Source organism: Leptodactylus fuscus, chromosome 5, assembly GCF_031893055.1.
Source record: "Leptodactylus fuscus isolate aLepFus1 chromosome 5, aLepFus1.hap2, whole genome shotgun sequence".
NCBI classification, from domain to species: Eukaryota; Metazoa; Chordata; class Amphibia; order Anura; family Leptodactylidae; genus Leptodactylus; species Leptodactylus fuscus.
This window is the reverse complement of record NC_134269.1, coordinates 145,643,200-145,650,444: the sequence shown is the minus strand read 5'-3', so window position 1 is coordinate 145,650,444 and position 7,245 is coordinate 145,643,200.

The following is a 7,245-nucleotide window of genomic DNA, read 5'->3' as shown; positions in this document are numbered from 1 at the left end:
CCCCTGTACCCATACCTCCCAACTTTTGAAGAACCGAAAGAGGGACAAAATGTGTGGCGTGGCAAATTTAGCCTCGCCCACTTTTATGTTGACTTCTCCCATTCTCATTAATTTTTCATGTGCCCGCACACAGTATAATCCTCCTACAGTCACCCGTAAATTATATGTCCCCCCTCTATCTCTCCCCCAGCTTCATATACACCCTTCATCTGCCCCCAGTTTCATGTCCCCTCCTCCATCTCTGCTCCCAGTTTCATGTCCCCTCCATCTCTGTCTCCAGATTCATGTCCCCTCCATCTCTGTCCCCAGATTCAGGTCCCCAATTTCTGCCCACAGTTTCATGTCCCCCATCTCTGCCCCAGTTTCATGTCCCCTTCATCTCTGCCCCCAGATTCATGTCCCCCCATCTCTGCCCCCAGATTCATGTCCTCTCCATCTCTGCCCCAGATTCATGTCCCCTCCATCTCTGCCCCCAGATTCATGTCCCTCCATCTCTGCCCCCAGATTCATGTCTCCACATCTCTGCCCCCAGATTCATGTCCCCTCCATCTCTGTCCCCAGATTCAGGTCCCCAATTTCTGCCCACAGTTTCATGTCCCCCATCTCTGCCCCAGATTCATGTCCCCTCCATCTCTGCCCCCAGATTCATGTCCCTCCATCTCTGCCCCCAGATTCATGTCTCCACATCTCTGCCCCCAGATTCATGTCCCCCCATCTCTGCCCCCAGATTCATGTCCCCTCATCTCTGCGCCCAGATTCATGTCCTCTCCATCTCTGCCCCCAGATTCATGTCCCCACATCTCTGCCCCCAGATTCATGTCCCCCCATCTCTGCCCCCATATTCATGTCCTCCATCTCTGCCCCCAGATTCATGTCCCTCCATCTCTGCCCCCAGATTCATGTCTCCACATCTCTGCCCCCAGATTCTCTCACTCACTCTCTGCGCGCCTCTCTCTCTCACTCGCGCACAGTTGTAGACGCGATGTGACGTCATCACATCGCGTCTACACAGCCAGTAGGCGGCGTTCAGCGGCGAAGCAAGGAGCTGACCTGTGTCAGCTCCTTGCTTCAGCCGCGTATGTGTTCAACTCAGATCTGTGTCCTCTGGACGCAGATCTGAGTTGAAATCGGACATACAATGACTGCTGCGGGCGCCAGAGGGCTGGCACACGGTGGCGGGCCAAAACCGGGCCCCCCCATTTTTCAATTTGGCCGGGCCCCTGACGCCAGTAGCAGTAATACTGGCCTATCGGCGGCCCTGACCAGATGTATGTCGTGAATTAGGCCATCAGAGACTGATGGCCTTGCTCCATCACATTCGCCTTTTGAGGAAGTGGTACAGGAGCAAAAAATTTAAATTGTGGTTTTGTGTGCAAAGCTCTGATTTACGTAAAGAATTTCCATTTCTTTTGTTTTTAATTGCAATTTTTATTAAGAGTTTTAAAACATTTACAAAGTGAGGTCAAACAAAGAATAAATCCCATCATTAAGAACCAGTAAAATGAACAAATAGGAACAATACAATAACAAAGCGAAGAATCTCAAGACCCATAGATACATAGAACAAAGACTAGGGTAAAGAAAGAATACAGGGAAAGGGACACCTTGTGTGATACAGTGAGTATCCCAGTGGGACCAGATCACCTCTACCCTATGGTTAAAGAGGACCTTTCATCAGATCGGGCACATGCAGTTCCATATACTGCTGGAAAGCTGACAGTGCACTGAATTCAGCGCACTATAGGCTTTCCTGATCTGTGCCCGGTGTAAAGCGCTATCGGTCCCGGTACCGTAGGGCTTTACAGTCAGAAGGGCGTTTCTGACACTTAGCCAGGGACGTCCTTCTGCCCAGCAGCGCCTATCGCGCTGTGCTCTAAGACTGGGAGCCCCCTCCCCTCCTGATAATACTCGTCTATGGACGAGCTGTGTGAGCAGAGGGAGGGGGCGTTCCTCCCCGCTCCACAGTACAGCGCGAAAGGCGCTGCTGGGCAGAAGGGCGTCCCTGGCTAAGTGTCAGAAACGCCCTTCTGACTGTAAAGCCCTACGGTACGGGGACCGATAGCGCTTTACACCGGGCACAGATCGGGAAAGCCGATAGTGCGCTGAATTCAGCGCACTGTCAGCTTTCCAGTAGTACAGTCCTATGAAAAAGTTTGGGCACCCCTATTAATCTTAATCATTTTTAGTTCTAAATATTTTGGTATTTGCAACAGCCATTTCAGTTTGATATATCTAATAACTGATGGACACAGTAATATTTCAGGATTGAAATGAGGTTTATTGTACTAACAGAAAATGCGCAATATGCATTAAACCAAAATTTGACCGGTGCAAAAGTATGGGCACCTCAACAGAAAAGTGACATTAATATTTAGTACATCCTCCTTTTGCAAAGATAACAGCCTCTAGTCGCTTCCTGTAGCTTTTAATCAGTTCCTGGATCCTGGATAAAGGTATTTTGGACAAACAATTCAAGTTCAGTTAAGTTAGATGGTCGCCAAGCATGGACAGCCCGCTTCAAATCATCCCACAGATGTTCAATGATATTCAGGTCTGGGGACTGGGATGGCCATTCCAGAACATTGTAATTGTTCCTCTGCATGAATGCCTGAGGATTTGGAGCGGTGTTTTGGATCATTGTCTTGCTGAAATATCCACCCCCGGCGTAACTTCAACTTCGTCACTGATTCTTGAACATTATTCTCAAGAATCTGCTGATACTGAGTGGAATCCATGCGACCCTCAACTTTAACAAGATTCCCGATGCCGGCATTGGCCACACAGCCCCAAAGCATGATGGAACCTCCACCAAATTTTACAGTGGGTAGCATGTGTTTTTCTTGGAATGCTGTTTCTTTTTGGACGCCATGCATAACGCCTTTTTTTATAACCAAACAACTCAATTTTTGTTTCCAAAATGAAGCTGCCTTGTCCAAATGTGCTTTTTCATACCTCAGGCAACTCTATTTGTGGCGTACGTGCAGAAACGGCTTCTTTCTCATCACTCTCCCATACAGCTTCTATTTGTGCAAAGTGCACTGTATAGTTGACCGATGCACAGTGACACCATCTGCAGCAAGATGATGCTGCAGCTCTTTGGAGGTGGTCTGTGGATTGTCCTTGACTGTTCTCACCATTCTTCTTCTCTGCCTTTCTGATATTTTTCTTGGCCTGCCACTTCTGGGCTTAACAAGAACTGTCCCTGTGGTCTTCCATTTCCTTACTATGTTCCTCACAGTGGAAACTGACAGGTTAAATCTCTGAGACAACGTTTTGTATCCTTCCCCTGAACAACTATGTTGAACAATCTTTGTTTTCAGATCATTTGAGAGCGGGCTGTCCATGTTCGGCGACCATCAAACTTAACTGAACTTGAATTGTTTTGTAGAAAGAAATGGTCCAAAATACCTTCATCCAGGATCCAGGAACTGATTAAAAGCTACAGGAAGCGACTAGAGGCTGTTATCTTTGCAAAAGGAGGATGTACTAAATATTAATGTCACTTTTCTGTTGAGGTGCCCATATTTTTGCACCGGTCAAATTTTGGTTTAATGCATATTGCGCATTTTCTGTTAGTACAATAAACCTCATTTCAATCCTGAAATATTACTGTGTCCATCAGTTATTAGATATATCAAACTGAAATGGCTGTTGCAAACACCAAAATATTTAGAACTAAAAATGATTAAGATTAATAGGGGTGCCCAAACTTTTTCATAGGACTGTATATAAAACTGCATGTGCCCGATCTGATGAAAGGTCCTCTTTAATGGAGTCAGTCAAGCTGCCAATATCTTTCATTCTGGCAATTAATTCAGGGGCTGTGGGATGGAGAACCCTTTTCCAATGAAGGGCTATGAGCAGTTTGGCTCAAGTAAAGAAACTTAGATTTTTTTGTTACCCAAACCACTTGGGGGGAGATTTAGTAGGTAGACTAGAGGGTCCAGGGATATTCCCTGAAGGAAAAGAGTATCAGTGATCTTCCTGACCTCAGACCAGAAAGGTCGGATTAGGGGACACTCCTAAAAGATATGGAACAGTGTTCCCGAATCCCACCACTGTATGGCATCGACAGCAGTCAGGAGAAATAGTAGGATTGAGAGAATGAAGCAAACTGGGGGTATGGTATCAATGCATAAGTATTTTGTATTGCGTCTCCCAAAAAGTCACACAGGAAGAGGACGTAGCTGCAAAGGACCAAATAATCTGTCATTGCTTGTGTGAGATCTGTCCACCCAAAGCCTCAGACCACTTATACATATATTTGTGTACCACAGGAATCTGCCACCCCAGAGAAGACAAGAGCCCATAATTATCAGAAATCAGACCTCTAGTTGAGGTGCCTGCACAGCATAGATGTTCAAAGGCCAAAAGGACAGAGACCCAGGTGGTCCCAAACTGAGCAACAACAAAATGGACTATCTGTTGATAATGGAACCATTCCAAGGTAGGCAAGTGCAGCGTGGATGTGAAATAATCAAAGGGCCTGAGCTCCAAGGTCAACAGGTCCACCAAATCAGCCAAGTGGAAAAGACTCAGCCTGCTCCAGGGCCGGACCATAGTAGCTGTGAGGCCACCCAGGAGGAAGGAAGAGGAAGGAAATCATAGAGGAGCGTGGGGAGGCCAGTTGGAACAGTTTAGAACAGGTGATCCAGATGGCTTGCGTGAAGCAGAATTTCAGTTTTTAATGCTTTGTATACAAGTTGTAATACATTTGCCCCACTGATTTCAATGTGTCTTTTTACACAAATTTTTTTTTACAGACCATTCACAGCTGTCAAAAAACTGACATATTGTTATGCTGTTCCTTTTCATGGACACACAGAGCCAATACAAATGAACACAACCATTTTAATAGCAGATTCATCAAAAATGTCAGTTACGGTATGTGAATAAGGTCTACTGGCTTTATGCACGTCAGTGATTGTGATCCAAAACCAAGAGTGGAGACTACACAGAAATAAGAAATAATGGAAATAGTTGTACTTGTTCTTTGTTGTACACCCGTTCCTGGTTTTGGCTTACAATCATTGATGCAAAACACTGACCGTGATTAAGTCGTAAAGATGTGTTCACATAGAGAATATTTGTTGCAGGATGTTTATGAAATTCTACACCAATGTACAGTGGGTTGCAAGGCTTGGGCTATACATCAACTTTAGCCGCTACTGGCATTGTGCATTTGAAAATTACAGTGTTGCTCTATAAAATGCAACTAAGCTAAAGGGGTATTCCCTTCTCAATGAGTTTATATAAACTAGTAGTTTAGATAGGATCAAAAGTTTTCCTAAATATGTTGCTTTAGAAATGCCACTTCGTTTACCTGGTATGTAAGATAATTCCTTCCATTGTGTATACAATGCTGTCAAGGAACCTGGCCTTTTATCTGATCCAGGTCAGCGTCGGTTCACATTAGCGTATGTATTCTGTCCGGTTAGAGTCCGCATGGAGACCCCCCGGACGGAATACAATTGCAAGCGCTGTGCTGTAAAAGCACACTGACCCCATAGACTATAATGAGGTCCGTGTGCTTGCCACACACTGCCCGTACTTATGATTCGTGCGGGCAGTGCGCAGCAAGCACACGGACCCAATTATAGTCCAAGGGGTCCGTGAGCTTTAACTACACAACGCTTGCAGTTGCGTTGGTATTCCGTTTGGGGGGTCCTCATGCGGACTCCCCCGTACGGAATCCAAATGCTAATGTGAACCAGGGGTCAGATGATGTGACTCATTGCTTTCTGTAGCAGAGGGGTGCTGAGTTCTCAGATCATACTTGCTTCCAGAGTTATTCTTTTTTGCCCTGTGGCCTGGGAAATCAGGTCAGCTAATTGTATTTTGCTGATAAAGGATTGGACAGTGTGTGATATCGCTATGTAAACACAAAGATAACATTAAGTTAACTGCAAGTCCAATGTCGGTCCTGGCAGAATGTATAATTTTTTTTCTGTCTAGACCTATGTAATGTAATGTACATTTACTGCACATATTTAATCTACATTATTATTGATTTCTAGTAATCACAATAAATAATCTCACATGGTAAAGGCAATGTCTATAGGTACTGAGGTTATTCAGAATGTCCTGTCCATCATACAGTTAAAGCCAGTCCACCAACTTGCTGAAGAATGTAGGAAGTGAGAAGACTCAGCAGGCCTCAGGAAGAGGACAAGTGATGCCACAAGTAGTGACTGAATGTCAAGTTGAAGCCACATTGAAGCCTGAAGGCCCTTAGCTGATTTGCTTCAGCACAACACTGGAAGATGATGCAGGAGTAGATGACTTGGGAGGTGCGGGAGGACACCGTAACAATGGGGAGAGGTGAGTATACTTTTTTTTTTTTTTTCCACTACTCCCAGTAGGCCTTCTTCTTCTCCAATTTCAGTTGTTGGCACCCAGCCAGAGTGGTAAGAGTGGCCTCCGGGGGTGTACATCAGCCAATGGGACAGCAGGAGATGTCACGGGGGCCCCTGCGGGAGTCATGGGAACAACTTGTACAGTAGCTGCTGAAAGCTCCAACGCCAGCTCCATAACTTCATACCTCAGGTTCCTGATTCAGGCCTTTGACTGGTGGGGAAGGGGACGTGTTGCACAGCAGTTTTTCAGTAAACAGCAGTCTGCTCACAGAAAACACTTCTCTTAAACTCCACAACTCTCTGGAACTTTCTAGGTACTCTCTTGCTAAAGGTTGGTGTGCGGTGCTAGCTGTACATAGGACAGTATAGGGATGTGGTCTCTCCAAAATGGCGATGCCCATGAGGCTCCACTTGTTGCTGTTCTGAAGGAGCATTGTTTAGAGGCGGGCTGGTGGTTAACCTCTGCAGAGTTGTAGAATCTTGTGTGATGAAACTGCAAATCTCCAATATGCGTTAACCCCTTGTGGGTTGGGTTCATGTGCACAGAATGTGTCGCAGCGACAAATACACAGTCCGGTAACGGCTGACAGAGTCTGGCTTTGCAACACACAGAGTTTTTTGCAGGCTGCTCTGCTTTAAAATCTGCCTCAAAAAACGTCTCCCATTAATTTGAATGGGAGTCAGTAGCAGTTTTTTGTCCCCTCTAGATGATTTTTTCAGCTAGAGGGAAAAAAGTGACATGACCTATCTTCAGGCAGGTTCTGTCTGGACAAACCTGCTAGAAATCAATAGGAGGCGGGGGAAAAAACACAACAAGGTTTTTTGACACAGTTTTTGATTAGGTTTTTGATGTGACTTTTGCAAACACTGCATCAAAGACCACTAAAGT